Here is a 21,234-nt window from a genome sequence, read left to right as displayed (position 1 = left end):
ACTGACCTAGTTTCCTTGTAGTCTAGTGGCCTAGTGACCTACTAGCCTAGTGGCCTAGTGACCTACTGACCTAGTAGCCTTGTAGCCTAGTGGCCTAGTGGCCTACTAGCGTAGTGGCCTAGTGACCTACTGACCTAGTTTCCTTGTAGCCTAGTGGCCTAGTGGCCTGCTAGCCTAGTGGCCTAGTGACCTACTGACCTAGTTTCCTTGTAGCCTAGTGGCCTAGTGGCCAAGTGACCTAGTAACCTAGTAGCCTTCAAGCCCAGTGGCCTATTGTCCTACTAGCCAATGGCCTATTGACCTACTGTCCTAGTTTCCTTGTAGCCTAGTGGCCTAGTGACCTACTAGCCTAGTGGTCTAGTGACCTACTGACCTAGATTCCTTGTAGCCTAGTGGCCTAGTGACCTAGTGACCTAGTTTCCTCGTAGACTAGTAGCCTAGTGGCCTAGTGACCTATTACCCTGTAGCCCAGTGTCCTAGTCCCCTAGGGAACTGGAAGCCTTGTAACGTAGAGGACTATTAAGCTAGTGGCTTAGTACCTATTGGCCTAGTGCATTGTAGCCTGGTTTCCTAATGACCTTGCTGTCTAGTGGCCTAGTGACCTACTGACCTAGTAGCCTTGTAGCCTAGTGGCCTAGTGGCCTGCTTGCATAGTGGCCTAGTGACCTACTGACCTAGTAGCCTTGTAGCCTAGTGGCCTAGTGGCCAAGTGACCTAGTAACCTAGTAGCCTTCAAGCCTTGTGGCCTATTGTCCTTCTAGCCTAGTGGCCTAGTGACCTACTGACCTAGTTTCCTTGTAGCCTAGTGGCCTAGTGGCCTGCTAGCCTAGTGGCCTAGTGACCTACTGACCTAGTTTCCTTGTAGCCTAGTGGCCTAGTGGCCAAGTGACCTAGTAACCTAGTAGCCTTCAAGCCCAGTGGCCTATTGTCCTACTAGCCAATGGCCTATTGACCTACTGTCCTAGTTTCCTTGTAGCCTAGTGGCCTAGTGACCTACTAGCCTAGTGGTCTAGTGACCTACTGACCTAGATTCCTTGTAGCCTAGTGGCCTAGTGACCTAGTGACCTAGTTTCCTCGTAGACTAGTAGCCTAGTGGCCTAGTGACCTATTACCCTGTAGCCCAGTGTCCTAGTCCCCTAGGGAACTGGAAGCCTTGTAACGTAGAGGACTATTAAGCTAGTGGCTTAGTACCTATTGGCCTAGTGCATTGTAGCCTGGTTTCCTAATGACCTTGCTGTCTAGTGGCCTAGTGATCTACTGACCTAGTAGCCTTGTAGCCTAGTGGCCTAGTGGCCTGCTTGCATAGTGGCCTAGTGACCTACTGACCTAGTAGCCTTGTAGCCTAGTGGCCTAGTGGCCAAGTGACCTAGTAACCTAGTAGCCTTCAAGCCTTGTGGCCTATTGTCCTTCTAGCCTAGTGGCCTAGTGACCTACTGACCTAGTTTCCTTGTAGCCTAGTGGCCTAGTGGCCTGCTAGCCTAGTGGCCTAGTGACCTACTGACCTAGTTTCCTTGTAGCCTAGTGGCCTAGTGGCCAAGTGACCTAGTAACCTAGTAGCCTTCAAGCCCAGTGGCCTATTGTCCTACTAGCCAATGGCCTATTGACCTACTGTCCTAGTTTCCTTGTAGCCTAGTGGCCTAGTGACCTACTAGCCTAGTGGCCTAGTGACCTACTGACCTAGTTTCCTTGTAGCCTAGTGGCCTAGTGGCCAAGTGACCTAGTAACCTAGTAGCCTTCAAGCCCAGTGGCCTATTGTCCTACTAGCCAATGGCCTATTGACCTACTGTCCTAGTTTCCTTGTAGCCTAGTGGCCTAGTGACCTACTAGCCTAGTGGTCTAGTGACCTACTGACCTAGATTCCTTGTAGCCTAGTGGCCTAGTGACCTAGTGACCTAGTTTCCTCGTAGACTAGTAGCCTAGTGGCCTAGTGACCTATTACCCTGTAGCCCAGTGTCCTAGTCCCCTAGGGAACTGGAAGCCTTGTAACGTAGAGGACTATTAAGCTAGTGGCTTAGTACCTATTGGCCTAGTGCATTGTAGCCTGGTTTCCTAATGACCTTGCTGTCTAGTGGCCTAGTGACCTACTGACCTAGTAGCCTTGTAGCCTAGTGGCCTAGTGGCCTGCTTGCATAGTGGCCTAGTGACCTACTGACCTAGTAGCCTTGTAGCCTAGTGGCCTAGTGGCCAAGTGACCTAGTAACCTAGTAGCCTTCAAGCCTTGTGGCCTATTGTCCTTCTAGCCTAGTGGCCTAGTGACCTACTGACCTAGTTTCCTTGTAGCCTAGTGGCCTAGTGGCCTGCTAGCCTAGTGGCCTAGTGACCTACTGACCTAGTTTCCTTGTAGCCTAGTGGCCTAGTGGCCAAGTGACCTAGTAACCTAGTAGCCTTCAAGCCCAGTGGCCTATTGTCCTACTAGCCAATGGCCTATTGACCTACTGTCCTAGTTTCCTTGTAGCCTAGTGGCCTAGTGACCTACTAGCCTAGTGGTCTAGTGACCTACTGACCTAGATTCCTTGTAGCCTAGTGGCCTAGTGACCTAGTGACCTAGTTTCCTCGTAGACTAGTAGCCTAGTGGCCTAGTGACCTATTACCCTGTAGCCCAGTGTCCTAGTCCCCTAGGGAACTGGAAGCCTTGTAACGTAGAGGACTATTAAGCTAGTGGCTTAGTACCTATTGGCCTAGTGCATTGTAGCCTGGTTTCCTAATGACCTTGCTGTCTAGTGGCCTAGTGACCTACTGACCTAGTAGCCTTGTAGCCTAGTGGCCTAGTGGCCTGCTTGCATAGTGGCCTAGTGACCTACTGACCTAGTAGCCTTGTAGCCTAGTGGCCTAGTGGCCAAGTGACCTAGTAACCTAGTAGCCTTCAAGCCTTGTGGCCTATTGTCCTTCTAGCCTAGTGGCCTAGTGACCTACTGACCTAGTTTCCTTGTAGCCTAATGGCCTAGTGACCTACTAGCCTAGTGGCCTAGTGACCTACTGACCTAGTTTCCTTGTAGCCTAGTGGCCTAGTGGCCAAGTGACCTAGTAACCTAGTAGCCTTCAAGCCCAGTGGCCTATTGTCCTACTAGCCAATGGCCTATTGACCTACTGTCCTAGTTTCCTTGTAGCCTAGTGGCCTAGTGACCTACTAGCCTAGTGGTCTAGTGACCTACTGACCTAGATTCCTTGTAGCCTAGTGGCCTAGTGACCTAGTGACCTAGTTTCCTCGTAGACTAGTAGCCTAGTGGCCTAGTGACCTATTACCCTGTAGCCCAGTGTCCTAGTCCCCTAGGGAACTGGAAGCCTTGTAACGTAGAGGACTATTAAGCTAGTGGCTTAGTACCTATTGGCCTAGTGCATTGTAGCCTGGTTTCCTAATGACCTTGCTGTCTAGTGGCCTAGTGACCTACTGACCTAGTAGCCTTGTAGCCTAGTGGCCTAGTGGCCTGCTTGCATAGTGGCCTAGTGACCTACTGACCTAGTAGCCTTGTAGCCTAGTGGCCTAGTGGCCAAGTGACCTAGTAACCTAGTAGCCTTCAAGCCTTGTGGCCTATTGTCCTTCTAGACTAGTGGCCTAGTGACCTAATGACCTAGTTTCCTTGTAGCCTAGTGGCCTAGTGGCCTGCTAGCCTAGTGGCCTAGTGACCTACTGACCTAGTTTCCTTGTAGCCTAGTGGCCTAGTGGCCAAGTGACCTAGTAACCTAGTAGCCTTCAAGCCCAGTGGCCTATTGTCCTACTAGCCAATGGCCTATTGACCTACTGTCCTAGTTTCCTTGTAGCCTAGTGGCCTAGTGACCTACTAGCCTAGTGGTCTAGTGACCTACTGACCTAGATTCCTTGTAGCCTAGTGGCCTAGTGACCTAGTGACCTAGTTTCCTCGTAGACTAGTAGCCTAGTGGCCTAGTGACCTATTACCCTGTAGCCCAGTGTCCTAGTCCCCTAGGGAACTGGAAGCCTTGTAACGTAGAGGACTATTAAGCTAGTGGCTTAGTACCTATTGGCCTAGTGCATTGTAGCCTGGTTTCCTAATGACCTTGCTGTCTAGTGGCCTAGTGACCTACTGACCTAGTAGCCTTGTAGCCTAGTGGCCTAGTGGCCTGCTTGCATAGTGGCCTAGTGACCTACTGACCTAGTAGCCTTGTAGCCTAGTGGCCTAGTGGCCAAGTGACCTAGTAACCTAGTAGCCTTCAAGCCTTGTGGCCTATTGTCCTTCTAGCCTAGTGGCCTAGTGACCTACTGACCTAGTTTCCTTGTAGCCTAGTGGCCTAGTGGCCTGCTAGCCTAGTGGCCTAGTGACCTACTGACCTAGTTTCCTTGTAGCCTAGTGGCCTAGTGGCCAAGTGACCTAGTAACCTAGTAGCCTTCAAGCCCAGTGGCCTATTGTCCTACTAGCCAATGGCCTATTGACCTACTGTCCTAGTTTCCTTGTAGCCTAGTGGCCTAGTGACCTACTAGCCTAGTGGTCTAGTGACCTACTGACCTAGATTCCTTGTAGCCTAGTGGCCTAGTGACCTAGTGACCTAGTTTCCTCGTAGACTAGTAGCCTAGTGGCCTAGTGACCTATTACCCTGTAGCCCAGTGTCCTAGTCCCCTAGGGAACTGGAAGCCTTGTAACGTAGAGGACTATTAAGCTAGTGGCTTAGTACCTATTGGCCTAGTGCATTGTAGCCTGGTTTCCTAATGACCTTGCTGTCTAGTGGCCTAGTGACCTACTGACCTAGTAGCCTTGTAGCCTAGTGGCCTAGTGGCCTGCTTGCATAGTGGCCTAGTGACCTACTGACCTAGTAGCCTTGTAGCCTAGTGGCCTAGTGGCCAAGTGACCTAGTAACCTAGTAGCCTTCAAGCCTTGTGGCCTATTGTCCTTCTAGCCTAGTGGCCTAGTGACCTACTGACCTAGTTTCCTTGTAGACTAATGGCCTAGTGACCTACTAGCCTAGTGGCCTAGTGACCTACTGACCTAGTTTCCTTGTAGCCTAGTGGCCTAGTGACCTAGTGACCTAGTTTCCTCGTAGACTAGTAGCCTAGTGGCCTAGTGACCTATTACCCTGTAGCCCAGTGGCCTAGTGCCCTAGGGAACTGGTAGCCTTGTAACGTAGAGGACTATTAAGCTAGTAGCTTAGTACCTTTTGGCCTAGTGCATTGTAGCCTAGTTTCCTAATGACCTTGCTGTTCAGTGGCCTAGTGACCTACTGACCTAGTAGCCTTGTAGCCTAGTGGCCTAGTGGCCTACTAGTCTAGTGGCCTAGTGACCTACTGACCTAGTTTCCTTGTAGCCTAGTGTCCTAGTGGCCTGCTAGCCTAGTGGCCTAGTGACCTACTGACCTAGTTTCCTTGTAGCCTAGTGGCCTAGTGACCTACTAGCCTAGTGGACTAGTGACCTAGTGACCTAGTTTACTTGTAGCCTAGTGGCCTAGTGACCTAGTGACCTAGTTTCCTTGTAGACTAGTAGCCTAGTGGCCTAGTGACCTATTACCCTGTAGCCCAGTGGCCTAGTGCCCTAGGGAACTGGTAGCCTTGTAACGTAGAGGACTATTAATCTAGTGGCTTAGTACCTATTGGCCTAGTGCATTGTAGCCTAGTTTCATAATGACCTTGCTGTCCAGTGGCCTAGTGACCTACTGACCTTGTAGCCTTGTAGCTTAGTGGCCTAGTGGCCTACTAGCCTAGTGGCCTAGTGACCTACTGACCTAGTTTCCTTGTAGCCTAGTGGCCTAGTGGCCTGCTAGCCTAGTGGCCTAGTGACCTACTGACCTAGTTTCCTTGTAGCCTAGTGGCCTAGTGGCCAAGTAACCTAGTAACCTAGTAGCCTTCAAGCCCAGTGGCCTATTGTCCTACTAGCCTAGTGTCCTAGTGACCTACTGACCTAGTTTCCTTGTAGCCTAGTGGCCTAGTGACCTACTAGCCTAGTGGCCTAGTGACCTACTGACCTAGTAGCCTTGTAGCCTAGTGGCCTAGTGGCCTACTAGCCTAGTGGCCTAGTGACCTACTGACCTATTTTCCTTGTAGCTTAGTGTCCTAGTGGCCTGCTAGCCTAGTGGCCTAGTGACCTACTGACCTAGTTTCCTTGTAGCCTAGTGGCCTAGTGACCTACTAGCCTAGTGGACTAGTGACCTAGTGACCTAGTTTCCTTGTAGCCTAGTGGCCTAGTGACCTAGTGACCTAGTTTCCTTGTAGACTAGTAGCCTAGTGGCCTAGTGACCTATTACCCTGTAGCCCAGTGGCCTAGTGCCCTAGGGAACTGGTAGCCTTGTAACGTAGAGGACTATTAAGCTAGTGGCTTAGTACCTATTGGCCTAGTGCATTGTAGCCTAGTTTCGTAATGACCTTGCTGTCCAGTGGCCTAGTGACCTACTGACCTTGTAGCCTTGTAGCCTAGTGGCCTAGTGGCCTACTAGCCTAGTGGCCTAGTGACCTACTGACCAAGTTTCCTTGTAGCCTAGTGGCCTAGTGGCCTGCTAGCCTAGTGGCCTAGTGACCTACTGACCTAGTTTCCTTGTAGCCTAGTGGCCTAGTGGCCAAGTGACCTAGTAACCTAGTTGCCTTCAAGCCCAGTGGCCTATTGTCCTACTAGCCTAGTGGCCTAGTGACCTACTGACCTAGTTTCCTTGTAGCCTAGTGGCCTAGTGACCTACTAGCCTAGTGGCCTAGTGACCTACTGACCTAGTTTCCTTGTAGCCTAGTAGCCTAGTGGCCTAGTGACCTATTACCCTGTAGACCAGTGGTCTAGTGCCCTAGGGAACTGGTAGCCTTGTAACGTAGAGGACTATTAAGCTAGTGGCTTAGTACCTATTGGCCTAGTGCATTGTAGCCTAGTTTCCTAATGACCTTGCTGTTCAGTGGCCTAGTGACCTACTGACCTAGTAGCCTTGTAGCCTAGTGGCCTAGTCGCCTAGTGACCTACTGACCTAGTTTCCTTGTAGCCTAGTGGCCTAGTGGCCAAGTGACCTAGTAACCTAGTAGCCTTCAAGCCTAGTGGCCTATTGTCCTTCTAGCCTAGTGGCCTAGTGACCTACTGACCTAGTTTCCTTGTAGCCTAGTGGCCTAGTGACCTAGTGACCTAGTTTCATCGTAGACTAGTAGCCTAGTGGCCTAGTGACCTATTACCCTGTAGCCCAGTGTCCTAGTGCCCTAGGGAACTGGTAGCCTTGTAACCTAGAGGATTATTAAGCTAGTGGCTTAGTTCCTATTGTCCTAGTGCATTGTAACCTAGTTTCCTAATGACCTTGCTGTCTAGTGGCCTAGTGACCTACTGACCTAAAAGCCTTGTTGCCTAGTGGACTAGTGGCCTACTAGCCTAGTGGCTTAGTGACCTACTGACCTAGTTTCGTTGTAGCCTAGTGGCCTAGTGGCCAAGTGACCTAGTAACCTAGTAGCCTTCAACCCTAGTGGCCTATTGTCCTACTAGCCTAGTGGCCTAGTGACCTACTGACCTAGTTTCCTTGTAGCCTAGTGGCCTCGGACACTAGTGACCTAGTACCCCTTTAGCCTATTGGCCTAGTGACCTTGTAGCCTAGTACCTCAGTAGCCCAGTGTCCTAGTGCCCTAGGGAACTGATAGCCTTGTAACGTAGAGGACTATTAAGCTAGTGGCTTAGTACCTATTGGTCTAGTGCATTGTAGCCTAGTTTCGTAATGACCTTGCTGTCTAGTGGCCTAGTGACCTACTGACCTAGTTTCCTTGTAGCCTAGTGGCCTAGTGGCCAAGTGACCTAGTGACCTAGTAGCCTTCAAGACTAGTGGCCTATTGTCCTACTAGTCTAGTGGCCTAGTAACCTACAGACCTAGTTTCCTTGTAGCCTAGTGGCCTCGTGCCCTAGTGACCTAGTACCCCTTTAGCCTATTAGCCTAGTGACCTAGTAGCCTAGTAGCTCAGTAGCCCAGTAGCCTAGTGTCCTAGTGACCTAGTTTCGTTGTAGCCTAGTGGCCTAGTGACCTACTAGCCTAGTGGCCTAGTGACCTACTGACCTAGTTACCTTGTAGCCGAGTGGCCTAGTGACCTATTACCCTATAGCCCAGTGTCCTAGTGATCTAGGGAACTGGTAGCCTTGTAACGTAGAGGACTATTAAGCTAGTGGCTTAGTACCTATTGGCCTAGTGCATTGTAGCCTAGTTTCCTAATGACCTTGCTGTCTAGTGGCCTAGTGAACTACTGACCTAGTAGCCTTGTAGCCTAGTGGCCTAGTGGCCTGCTAGCCTAGTGGCCTAGTGACCTACTGACCTAGTTTCCTTGTAGCCTAGTGGCCTAGTGGCCAAGTGACCTAGTAACCTAGTAGCCTTCAAGCCTAATGGCATATTGTACTACTAGCCTAGTGGCCTAGTGACCTACTGACCTAGTTTCCTTGTAGCCTAGTGGCCTAGTGACCTACTAGCCTAGTGGCCTAGTGACCTACTGACCTAGTTTCCTTGTAGCCTAGTGGCCTAATGACCTAGTTTCCTCGTAGACTAGTAGCCTAGTGGCCTAGTGACCTATTACCCTGTAGCCCAGTGGCCTAGTGCCCTAGGGAACTGGTAGCCTTGTAACGTAGAGGACTATTAAGCTAGTGGCTTAGTACCTATTGGCCTAGTGCATTGTAGCCTAGTTTCCTAATGACCTTGCTGTTCAGTGGCCTAGTGACCTACTGAAATAGTAGCCTCGTAGCCTAGTGGCCTAGTGGCCTACTAGCCTAGTGGCCTAGTGACCTACTGACCTAGTTTCCTTGTAGCCTAGAGGCCTCGTGACCTAGTGACCTAGTACCCCTGTAGCCTATTGGCCTAGTGACCTTGTACACTAGTAGCTCAGTAGACCAGTAGCCTAGTGTCATAGTGACCTAGTTTCTTTGTAGCCTAGTGGCCTAGTGACCTACTAGCCTAGTGGCCTAGTGAGCTAGTGACCTAGTTTCCTTGTAGCCTTGTGGCCTAGTGTCCTAGTGACCTAGTTTCTTTGTAGCCTAGTGGCCTAGTGACCTACTACCTAGTGGCCTAGTGACCTAGTGACCTAGTTTCCTTGTAGCCTAGTGGCCTAGTGACCTATTACCCGGTAGCCCAGTGTCCTAGTGCCCTAGGGAACTGGTAGCCTTGTAACGTAGAGGACTATTAATCTAGTGGCTTAGTACCTATTGGCCTAGTGCATTGTAGCCAAGTTTCCTAATGACCTTGCTGTCTAGTGGCCTAGTGACCTACTGACCTAGTAGCCTTGTAGCCTAGTGGCCTAGTGGCCTACCAGCCTAGTGGCCTAGTGACCTACTGACCTAGTTTCCTTGTATCTTAGTGGCCTAGTGGCCAAGTGACCTAGTAACCTAGTAGCCTTCAAGCCTATTGGCCTATTGTCCTACTAGCCTAGTGGCCTAGTGAACTACTGACCTAGTTTCCTTGTAGCCTAGTGGCCTAGTGACCTATTACCCTGTAGCCCAGTGTCCTAGTGCCCTAGGAAACTGGTAGCCTTGTAACGTAGAGGACTATTAAGCTAGTGGCTTAGTTCCTATTGGCCTAGTGCATTGTAGCCTAGTTTCCTAATGACCTTGCTGTCTAGTGGCCTAGTGACCTACTGACCTAGAAGCCTTGTAGCCTAGTGGCCTAGTGGCATACTAGCCTAGTGGGTTAGTGACCTACTGACCTAGTTTCCTTGTAGCCTAGTGGCCTCGTGCCCTAGTGACCTAGTACCCCTTTAGCCTATTGGCCTAGTGACCCAGTAGCCTAGTACCTCAGTAGCCCAGTGTCCTAGTGCCCTAGGGAACTGGTAGCCTTGTAACGTAGAGGACTATTAAGCTAGTGGCTTAGTACCTATTGGCCTATTGAATTGTAGCCTAGTTTCGTAATGTCCTTGCTGTCTAGTGTCCTAGTGACCTACTGACCTTGTAGCCTTGTAGCCAGTGGCCTAGTGGCCTACTAGCCTAGTGACCTAGTGACCTACTGACCTAGTTTTCTTGTAGCCTAGTGGCCTATTGCCAAGTGACCTAGTGACCTAGTAGCCTTCAAGCCTAGTGGCCTATTGTCCTACTAGCCTAGTGGCCTAGTAACCTACAGACCTAGTTTCCTTGTAGCCTAGTGGCCTCGTGCCCTAGTGACCTAGTACCCCTTTAGTCTATTAGCCTAGTGACCTAGTAGAGTAGTAGCTCAGTAGCCCAGTAGCCTAGTGTCCTAGTGACCTAGTTTCTTTGTAGCCTAGTGGCCTAGTGACTTACTAGCCTAGTGGCCTAGTGATCTACTGACCTAGTTACCTTGTAGCCGAGTGGCCTAGTGACCTATTACCCTATAGCCCAGTGTCCTAGTGCCCTAGGGAACTGGTAGCCTTGTAACGTAGAGGACTATTAAGCTAGTGGCTTAGTACCTATTGGCCTAGTGCATTGTAGCCTAGTTTCCTAATGACCTTGCTGTCTAGTGGCCTAGTGACCTACTGACCTAGTAGCCTTGTAGCCTAGTGGCCTAGTGGCCTGCTAGCCTAGTGGCCTAGTGACCTACTGACCTAGTTTCCTTGTAGCCTAGTGGCCTAGTGGCCAAGTGACCTAGTAACCTAGTAGCTTTCAAGCCTAATGGCATATTGTACTACTAGCCTAGTGGCCTAGTGACCTACTGACCTAGTTTACTTGTAGCCTAGTGGCCTAGTGACCTACTAGCCTAGTGGCCTAGTGACCTACTGACCTAGTTTCCTTGTAGCCTAGAGGTCTCGTGACCTAGTGACCTAGTACCCCTGAAGCCTATTGGCCTAGTGACCTAGTAGCCTAGTAGCTCAGTAGAACTGTAGCCTAGTGTCCTAGTGACCTAGTATCTTTGTAGCCTAGTGGCCTAGTGACCTACTAGCCTAGTGGCCTAGTGACCTAGTGACCTAGTTTCCTTGTAGCCTAGTGGCCTAGTGACCTAGTGACCTAGTTTCCTCGTAGACTAGTAGCCTAGTGGCCTAGTGACCTATTACCCTGTAGCCCAGTGTCCTAGTGCCCTAGGGAACTGGTAGCCTTGTAACGTAGAGGACTATTATGCTAGTGGCTTAGTACCTATTGGCCTAGTGCATTGTAGCCTAGTTTCCTAATGACCTTGCTGTCTAGTGGCCTAGTGACCTACTGACCTAGTAGCCTTGTAGCCTAGTGGCCTAGTGGCCTACTAGCCTAGTGGCCTAGTGACCTACTGACCTAGTTTCCATGTAGCTTAGTGGCCTAGTGGCCAAGTGACCTAGTAACCTAGTAGCCTTCAAGCCTAGTGGCCTAGTGTCCTACTAGCCAAGTGGCCTAGTGACCTACTGACCTAGTTTCCTTGTAGCCTAGTGGCCTCGTGCCCTAGTGACCTAGTACCCCTTTAGCCTAGTGGCCTAGTGACCTACTAGCCTAGTGGCCTAGTGACCTAGTGACCTAGTTTCCTTGTAGCCTTGTGGCCTAGTGTCCTAGTGACCTAGTTTCTTTGTAGCCTAATGGCCTAGTGACCTACTAGCCTAGTGGCCTAGTGACCTAGTGACCTAGTTTCCTTGTAGCCTAGTGGCCTAGTGACCTATTACCCGGTAGCCCAGTGTCCTAGTGCCCTAGGGAACTGGTAGCTTTGTAACGTAGAGAACTATTAAGCTAGTGGCTTAGTACCTATTGGCCTAGTGCATTGTATCCTAGTTTCCTAATGACCTTGCTGTCTAGTGGCCTAGTGACCTACTGACCTAGTAGCCTTGTAGACTAGTGGCCTAGTGGCCTACTAGCCTAGTGGCCTAGTGACCTACTGACCAAGTTTCCTTGTAGCTTAGTGGCCTAGTGGACAAGTGACCTAGTAACCTAGTAGCCTTCAAGCCTATTGGCCTATAGTCCTACTAGCCTAGTGGCCTAGTGACCTACTGACCTAGTTTCCTTGTAGCCTAGTGGCCTCGTGCCCTAGTGACCTAGTACCCCTTTAGCCTATTGGCCTAGTGACCTAGTAGCCTAGTAGCTCAGTAGCCCAGTAGCCTAGTGATCTAGTGACCTAGTTTCTTTGTAGCCAAGTGGCCTAGTGTCCTAGTGACCTAGTTTCTTTGTAGCCTAGTGGCCTAGTGACCTACTAGCCTAGTGGCCTAGTGACCTAGTGAACTACTTTCCTTGTAGCCTTGTGGCCTAGTGTCCTAGTGACCTAGTTTCTTTGTAGCCTAGTGGCCTAGTGACCTACTAGCCTAGTGGCCTAGTGACCTAGTGACCTAGTTTCCTTGTAGCCTAGTGGCCTAGTGACCTATTACCCGGTAACCCAGTGTCCTAGTGCCCTAGGGAACTGGTAGCCTTGTAACGTAGAGGAATATTAAGCTAGTGGCTTAGTACCTATTGGCCTAGTGCATTGTAGCCTAGTTTCCTAATGACCTTGCTGTCTAGTGGCCTAGTGACCTACTGACCTAGTAGCCTTGTAGCCCAGTGGCCTAGTGGCTTGCTAGCCTAGTGGCCTAGTGACCTGCTGACCTAGTTTCCTTGTAGCCTAGTGGCCTATTGGCCAAGTGACCTAGTAACATAGTAGCCTTCAAGCCTAGTGGCCTATTGTCCTACTAGCCTAGTTGCCTAGTGACCTACTGACCTAGTTTCCTTGTAGCCTAGTGGCCTAGTGGCCTGCTAGCCTAGTGGCCTAGTGACCTACTGACCTAGTTTCCTTGTAGCCTAGTGGTCTAGTGGCCTAGTGACCTTGTACCCCTGCAGCCTATTGGCCTAGTGACCTAGTAGCCTAGTAGCTCTGTAGCCCTGTGGCCTAGTGTCCTAGAGACCTAGTTTCTTTGTAGCCTAGTGGCCTAGTGGCCTTCTAACCTAGTGGCCTAGTGACCTACTGAAATAGTTTCCTTGTAGCCTATTGGCCTAGTGGCCAAGAGACCTAGTGACCTATTAGCCTTGTAGCCTTGTAGCCTCGTGGCCTATTGGCCTACTAGCCTAGTGGCCTAGTGACCTACTGACCTAGTTTCCTTGTAGCCTAGTGGCCTAGTGCCCTAGTGACCTAGTAACCCTGTAGCCTATTGGCCTAGTGACCTAGTAGCCTAGTAGCTCAGTAGCCCAGTATCCTAGTGTCCTAGTGATCTAGTTTCTTTGTAGCCTAGTGGCCTAGTGGCCTACTAGCCTAGTGGCCTAGTGACCTACTGACCTAGATTCCTTGTAGCCTAGTGGCCTATAGGCCTACTAGCGTAGTGGCCTAGTGACCTAGTGACCTAGATTCCTTGTAGCCTAGTGGCCTAGTGACCTGGGTTAGCCTATCCTGGCCTAGCCTTGCCTACTAGGCTAGTACCAAGGAGTCTAGTAGCCTTGTAGCCGAGTGGATTAGGGACCCTGTAGCCTCGTGGCCTAGTGACCTAGTGACCTAGTTTCCTTGTAGCCTAGTGGCCGAGTGGCCTCTTGACCTAGCAGCCTTGTAGCCTAGTAGCCCACTGGCGTAGTGGCCTAGTGACATAGTACCCCTTTAGCCTAGTGGCCTAGTGATCCTGTAGCCTAGTGGCGTAGTGACCTAGTGACCAAGTTTCCTCGTAGACTAGTAGCCTGGTGGCCTAGTGACCTAGTACCCTGTAGCTCAGTGTCCTAGTGCCCTAGGGAACTGGTAGCCTTGTAACGTAGGGGACTATTAAGCTAGTGGCTTAGTACCTATTGGCCTAGTGCATTGTAGCCTAGTATCCTAATGACCTTGTTGTCTAGTGGCCTAGTGACCTACTGACCTAGTAGACTTTGTAGACCAGTGGCCTAGTGGCTTAATGACCTCGTAGCCTTGTAGTCTACTGATGTAGTAGCCTACTGGTCTCTTAGCCTAGTTGCCTACCCTAGCCTAGCCTAGCCTAGCCTAGTGGCCTAGTATCCTGGGTTAGCCTAGCCTAGCCTAGCCTTTCCTACTAGGCTAGTAGCCAAGTGGCCTAGTAACCTTGTAGCCTAGTGGCCTAGTGACATTGTAGCCTTCTGTCCTAGTGTCCTAGTGACCTAGTTTCCTTGTAGCCTAGTGGCCTAGTGCCCTAGTGACCTAGTTTCCTCGTAGACTTGTGGCCTATTGTCCTAGTGGCCTAGTGACCCTGTAGCCTAGTGACCTAGTGACCTAGTGACCTAGTTTCCTTGTAGCCTACTGGCCTAGTGGCCTAGTGACGTAGTACCCCTGTATCCTATTGGACTATTGTACTAGTAGCCTAGTAGCTCAGTAGCCCAGTGGCCTAGTGTCCTAGTGGCTTAGGGAACTGGTTTCCTTGTAACCTAATACCCTATTAAGCTAGTATTTTACTACATAGTGGCCTAGGGCACTATAGCCTAGTGTCCTAGTGAACTTGTTGTCTAGTGTCCTAGAGACCTAGTGACCTAGTAGCCTTGTAGCCTAGTGGCCTAGTGGCCAAGAGACCTAGTGACCTAGTAGCCTTGTAGCCTTGTGGCCTAGTGGCCTAAAGACCTAGTAGCATTATAGCCTACTGATCTAGTAGCCTAGTCCTCTCGTAGCCAAGTAGCGTACCCTAGCCTAGCCTAGTGACGTAGTAGATTGGGTTAGCCTAGCCTGGCCTAACCTTGCCTACTAGGCTGGTACCAATTAGCCTAGTAGCCTTGTAGCCTAGTGGCCTAGTGACGTAGTGAAGTAGTTTCCTTGTAGCCTAGTGGCCTAGTGGTCTAGTGACCAATACCCCTTTAGCCTAGTGTCCTAGTGACCCTTTAGCCTAGTGGCCTAGTGACCTCGTTTCCTCGTAGACTAGTAGCCTAGTGGCCTAGTGACCTAGTACCCTGTAGCCCAGTGGCCTAGTGCCCTAGGGAACTGGTAGCCTTGTAACGTAGAGGACTATTAAGCTAGTGGCTTAGTACCTATTGGCCTAGTGCATTGTAGCCTAGTGTCCTAATGACCTTCTTGTCTAGTGGCCTAGTGACCTACTGACCTAGTAGACTTGTAGCCCAGTGGCCTAGTGGCCTAATGACCTCGTAGCCTTGTAGTCTACTGATGTAGTAGCCTACTGGTCTCTTAGCCTAGTTGCCTACCCTAGCCTAGCCTAGCCTAGCCTAGTGGCCTAGTATCCTGGGTTAGCCTAGCCTAGCCTAGCCTTTCCTACTAGGCTAGTAGCCAAGTGGCCTAGTAGCCTTGTAGCCTAGTGGCCTAGTGACATTTTAGCCTAGTCGCTTAGTGGCCAAGTGACCTAGAAACCTAGTAGCCTTGTAGCTTTGTGGCCTATTGGCCTACTAGCCTAGTGGCCTAGTGACATACTGACTTAGTTTCCTTGTAGCCTAGTGGCCTAGTGCCCTAGTGACCTAGTACCCCTGTAGCCTATTGGCCTAGTGACCTAGTAGCCTAGTAGCTCAGTAGCCCAGTATCCTAGTGTCCTAGTAACCTAGATTCTTTGTAGACTAGTGGCCTAGTGGCCTAGTGAACTACTGATCTAGTTTCCTTGTAGCCTAGTGTCCTAGTGACCTAGTGACCTAGTTTCCTCGTAGACAAGTAGCCTAGTGGCCTAGTGACCTAGTACCCTGTAGCTCAGTGTCCTAGTGCCCTAGGCAACTGGTAGCCTTGTAACGAAGAGGACTATTAAGCTAGTGGCTTAGTACCTATTGGCCTAGTGCATTGTAGCCTAGTTTCCTAATGACCTTGTTGTCTAGCGGCCTAGTGACCTACTGACCTAGTAGACTTGTAGCCCAGTGGCCTAGTGGACTAATGAACTCGTAGCCTTGTAGTCTACTGATGTAGTCGCCTACTTGTCTCTTAGCCTAGTTGCCTACACAAGCCTAGCCTAGCCTAGCCTAGTGGCCTAGTATCCTGGGTTAGCCTAGCCTAGCCTAGCCTTTCCTACTAGGCTAGTAGCCAAGTGGCCTAGTAGCCTTGTAGCCTCGGGCCTAGTGACATTGCAGACTAGTGGACTAGTGTCCTAGTGACCTTGTTTCCTTGTATCCTAGTGGCTTAGTGGCCAAGTGACCTAGTGACCTAGTAGCCTTGTAGCCTAGTGGCCTATTGGCCTACTAGCGTAGTGGCCTAGTGACCTACTGACCTAGTTTCCTTGTAGCCTAATGGCCTAGTGGCCTAGTGACCTAGTACCCCTGTAGCCTATTGGCCTAATGACCTAGTAGCCTAGTAGCTCAGTAGCCCAGTGGCCTAGTGTCCTAGTGACCAAGTTTCTTTGTAGCCTAGTGGCCTAGTGGCCTACTAGCCTAGTGGCCTAGTGACCTACTGACCTAGTTTCCTTGTAGCCTAGTGGCTTAGTGGCCAAGAGACCTAGTGAACTACTAGCCTTGTAGCCTTGTGGCCTAGTGGCCTAAAGACCTAGTAGCCTTATAGCCTACTGATCTAGTAGCCTAGTCCTCTCGTAGCCAAGTAGCGTACCCTAGCCTAGCCTAGTGACCTAGTAGCCTGGGTTAGCCTAGCCTGGCCTAGCCATGCCTACTAGGCGAGTACCAAGTAGCCTAGTAGACTTGTAGCCTAGTGGCCTAGTGACCCTGTAGACTAGTGGCCTAGTGACCCAGTGACCTAGATTCCTTGTAGCCTAGTACCCTAGTGGCCTAGTGACCTAGTTTCCTTGTAGCCTAGTAGCCCACTACCATAGTGGCCTAGTGACCTAGTAGCCCTGTAGCGTAGTTTCCTAGTGACCTAGTAGCCTAGTGGCCTAGTGACCTAGTGACCTAGATTCCTTGTAGCCTAGTGGCCTAGTTGCCTGGGTTAGCCTATCCTGGCCTAGCCTTGCCTACTAGGCTAGTACCAAGGAGCCTAGTAGCCTTGTAGCCTAGTGGCCTAGTGACCCTGTAGGCTCGTGGCCTAGTGACCTAGTGACCTAGTTTCCTTGTAGCCTAGTGGACTAGTGACCTAGCAGCCTTGTAGCCTAGTAGCCCACTGGCGTAGTGGCCTGGTGACCTAGTACCCCTTTAGCCTAGTGGCCTAGTGATCCTGTAGCATAGTGGCCTAGTGACCTAGTGACCTATTTTCCTCGTAGACTAGTAGCCTAGTGACCTAGTGACCTAGTACCCTGTAGCTCAGTGTCCTAGTGCCCTAGGGAACTGGTAGCCTTGTAACGTAGGGGACTATTAAGCTAGTGGCTTATTACCTATTGGCCTAGTGCATTGTAGCCTAGTTTCGTAATGACCTTGCTGTCCAGTGGCCTAGTGACCTACTGACCTAGTAGCCTTGTAGCCTAGTGGCCTAGTGGCCTACTAGCCTAGTGGCCTAGTGACCTACTGACCTAGTTTCCTCGTAGCCTAGTGTCCTAGTGGCCTGCTAGCCTAGTGGCCTAGTGACCTACTGACCTAGTTTCCTTGTAGCCTAGTGGCCTAGTGACCTACTAGCCTAGTGGACTAGTGACCTAGTGACCTAGTTTCCTTGTAGCCTAGTGGCCTAGTGACCTAGTGACCTAGTTTCCTTGTAGACTAGTAGCCTAGTGGCCTAGTGACCTATTACCCTGTAGCCCAGTGGCCTAGTGCCCTAGGGAACTGGTAGCCTTGTAACGTAGAGGAATATTAAGCTAGTGGCTTAGTACCTATTGGCCTAGTGCATTGTAGCCTAGTTTCGTAATGACCTTGCTGTCCAGTGGCCTAGTGACCTACTGACCTTGTAGCCTTGTAGCCTAGTGGCCTAGTGGCCTACTAGCCTAGTGGCCTAGTGACCTACTGACCTAGTTTCCTTGTAGCCTAGTGGCCTAGTGGCCTGCTAGCCTAGTGGCCTAGTGACCTACTGACCTAGTTTCCTTGTAGCCTAGTGGCCAAGTGGCCAAGTGACCTAGTAACCTAGTAGCCTTCAAGCCCAGTGGCCTATTGTCCTACTAGCCTAGTGGCCTAGTGACCTACTGACCTAGTTTCCTTGTAGCCTAGTGGCCTAGTGACCTACTAGCCTAGTGGCCTAGTGACCTACTGACCTAGTTTCCTTGTAGCCTAGTAGCCTAGTGGCCTAGTGACCTATTACCCTGTAGACCAGTGGTCTAGTGCCCTAGGGAACTGGTAGCCTTGTAACGTAGAGGACTATTAAGCTAGTGGCTTAGTACCTATTGGCCTAGTGCATTGTAGCCTAGTTTCCTAATGACCTTGCTGTTCAGTGGCCTAGTGACCTACTGACCTAGTAGCCTTGTAGCCTAGTGGCCTAGTGGCCTACTAGCCTAGTGGCCTAGTGACCTACTGACCTAGTTTCCTTGTAGCCTAGTGGCCTCGTGACCTAGTGACCTAGTACCCCTGTAGCCTATTGGCCTAGTGAACTAGTAGCCTAGTAGCTCAGTAGCCCAGTAGCCTAGTGTCCTAGTGACCTAGTTTATTTGTAGCCTAGTGGCCTAGTGACCTACTAGCCTAGTGGCCTAGTGACCTAGTGACCTAGTTTCCTTGTAGCCTAGTGGCCTAGTGACCTAGTGACCTAGTTTCCTCGTAGACTAGTAGCCTAGTGGCCTAGTGACCTATTACCCTGTAGCCCAGTGTCCTAGTGCCCTAGGGAACTGGTAGCCTTGTAACGTAGAGGACTATTAAGCTAGTGGCTTAGTACCTATTGGCCTAGTGCATTGTAGCCTAGTTTCGTAATGACCTTGCTGTCTAGTGGCCTAGTAACCTACTGACCTTGTAGCCTTGTAGCCTAGTGGCCTAGTGGCCTACTAGCCTAGTGGCCTAGGGACCTACTGACCTAGTTTCCTTGTAGCCTAGTGGCCTAGTGGGCAAGTGACCTAGTAACCTAGTAGTCTTCAAGCCTAGTGGCCTATTGTCCTACTAGCCTATTGGCCTAGTAACCTACAAACCTAGTTTCCTTGTAGCCTAGTGGCCTCGTGCCCTAGTGACCTAGTACCCCTTTAGCCTATTGGCCTAGTGACCTAGTAGCCTAGTAGCTCAGTAGCCCAGTAGCCTTGTGTCCTAGTGACCAATGTTGTTTGTAGCCTAGTGGCCTAGTGACCTACTAGCCTAGTGACCTAGTGACCTAGTGACCTAGTTTCCTTGTAGCCTTGTGGCCTAGTGACCTAGTGACCTAGTTTCCTCGTAGACTAGTAGCCTAGTGGCCTAGTGACCTATTACCCTGTAGCCCAGTGTCCTAGTGCCCTAGGGAACTGGTAGCCTTGTAACGTAGAGGACTATTAAGCTAGTGGCTTTGTACCTATTGGCCTAGTGCATTGTAGTCTAGTTTCCTAATGACCTTGCTGTCTAGTGGCCTAGTGACCTACTGACCTAGTAGCCTTGTAGCCTAGTGGCCTAGTGGCCTGCTTGCCTAGTGGCCTAGTGACCTACTGACCTAGTTTCCTTGTAGCCTAGTGGCCTAGTGGCCAAGTGACCTAGTAACCTAGTAGCCTTCAAGCCTAGTGGCCTATTGTCCTACTAGCCTAGTGGCCTAGTGACCTACTGACCTAGTTTCCTTGTAGCCTAGTGGCCTAGTGACCTACTACCCTAGTGGCCTAGTGACCTACTGACCTAGTTTCCTTGTAGCCTAGTGGCCTAGTGGCCAAGTGACATAGTAACCTAGGAGCCTTCAAGCCTAGTGGCCTATTGTCCTACTAGCCTAGTGGCCTAGTGACCTACTGACCTAGTTTCCTTGTAGCCTAGTGGCCTATTGGCCTGCTAGCCTAGTGGCCTAGTGACCTACTGAACTAGTTTCCTTGTAGCCTAGTGGCCTAGTGGCCAAGTGACCTAGTAACCTAGTAGCCTTCAAGCCTAGTGGCCTATTGTCCTACTAGCCTAGTGGCCTAGTGACCTACTGACCTACTTTCCTTGTAGCCTAGTGGCCTAGTGACCTATTACCCTGTAGCCCAGTGTCCTAGTGCCCTAGGGAACTGGAAGCCTTGTAAAGTAGAGGACTATTAAGCTAGTGGCTTAGTACCTATTGGCCTATTGCATTGTAGCCTAGTTTCATAATGACCTTGCTGTCTAGTGGCCTAGTGACCTACTGACCTAGATTCCTTGTAGCCTAGTGGCCTAGTGGCCAAGTGACCTAGTAACCTAGTAGCCTTCAAGCCTAGTTGCCTATTGTCCTACTAGCCTAGTGGCCTAGTGACCTACTGACCTAGTTTCCTTGTAGTCTAGTGGCCTAGTGACCTATTACCCTGTAGCCCAGTGTCCTAGTGCCCTAGGGAACTGGAAGCCTTGTAAAGTAGAGGACTATTAAGCTAGTGGCTTAGTACCTATTGGCCTATTGCATTGTAGCCTAGTTTCCTAATGACCTTGCTGTCTAGTGGCCTAGTGACCTACTGACCTAGTAGCCTTGTAGCCTAGTGGCCTAGTAGCCTGCATGCCTAGTGGCCTAGTGACCTACTGACCTAGTTTCCTTGTAGCCTAGTGGCCTAGTGGCCAAGTGACATAGTAACCTAGGAGCCTTCAAGCCTAGTGGCCTATTGTCCTACTAGCCTAGTGGCCTAGTGACCTACTGACCTAGTTTCCTTGTAGCCTAGTGGCCTAGTGACCTACTGACCTTGTTTCCTTGTAGCCTAGTGGCCTAGTGACCTAGTGACCTAGTTTCCTCGTAGACTAGTAGCCTAGTGGCCTAGTGACCTATTACCCTGTAGCCCAGTGGCCTAGTGCCCTAGGGAACTGGTAGCCTTGTAACGTAGAGGACTATTAAGCTAGTGGCTTAGTACCTATTGGCCTAGTGCATTGTAGCCTAGTTTCGTAATGACCTTGCTGTCTAGTGGCCTAGTAACCTACTGACCTTGTAGCCTTGTAGCCTAGTGGCCTAGTGGCCTACTAGCCTAGTGGCCTAGGGACCTACTGACCTAGTTTCCTTGTAGCCTAGTGGCCTAGTGGGCAAGTGACCTAGTAACCTAGTAGTCTTCAAGCCTAGTGGCCTATTGTCCTACTAGCCTATTGGCCTAGTAACGTACAAACCTAGTTTCCTTGTAGCCTAGTGGCCTCGTGCCCTAGTGACCTAGTACCCCTTTAGCCTATTGGCCTAGTGACCTAGTAGCCTAGTAGCTCAGTAGCCCAGTAGCCTTGTGTCCTAGTGACCAATGTTGTTTGTAGCCTAGTGGCCTAGTGACCTACTAGCCTAGTGACCTAGTGACCTAGTGACCTAGTTTCCTTGTAGCCTTGTGGCCTAGTGACCTAGTGACCTAGTTTCCTCGTAGACTAGTAGCCTAGTGGCCTAGTGACCTATTACCCTGTAGCCCAGTGTCCTAGTGCCCTAGGGAACTGGTAGCCTTGTAACGTAGAGGACTATTAAGCTAGTGGCTTAGTACCTATTGGCCTAGTGCATTGTAGTCTAGTTTCCTAATGACCTTGCTGTCTAGTGGCCTAGTGACCTACTGACCTAGTAGCCTTGTAGCCTAGTGGCCTAGTGGCCTGCTTGCCTAGTGGCCTAGTGACCTACTGACCTAGTTTCCTTGTAGCCTAGTGGCCTAGTGGCCAAGTGACCTAGTAACCTAGTAGCCTTCAAGCCTAGTGGCCTATTGTACTACTAGCCTAGTGGCCTAGTGACCTACTGACCTAGTTT

The sequence above is a fragment of the Manis pentadactyla genome, chromosome 7 (genome assembly GCF_030020395.1).
Source record: "Manis pentadactyla isolate mManPen7 chromosome 7, mManPen7.hap1, whole genome shotgun sequence".
In the NCBI taxonomy this organism is placed as follows: domain Eukaryota; kingdom Metazoa; phylum Chordata; class Mammalia; order Pholidota; family Manidae; genus Manis; species Manis pentadactyla.
Note: the sequence above shows the minus strand (reverse complement) of the source record.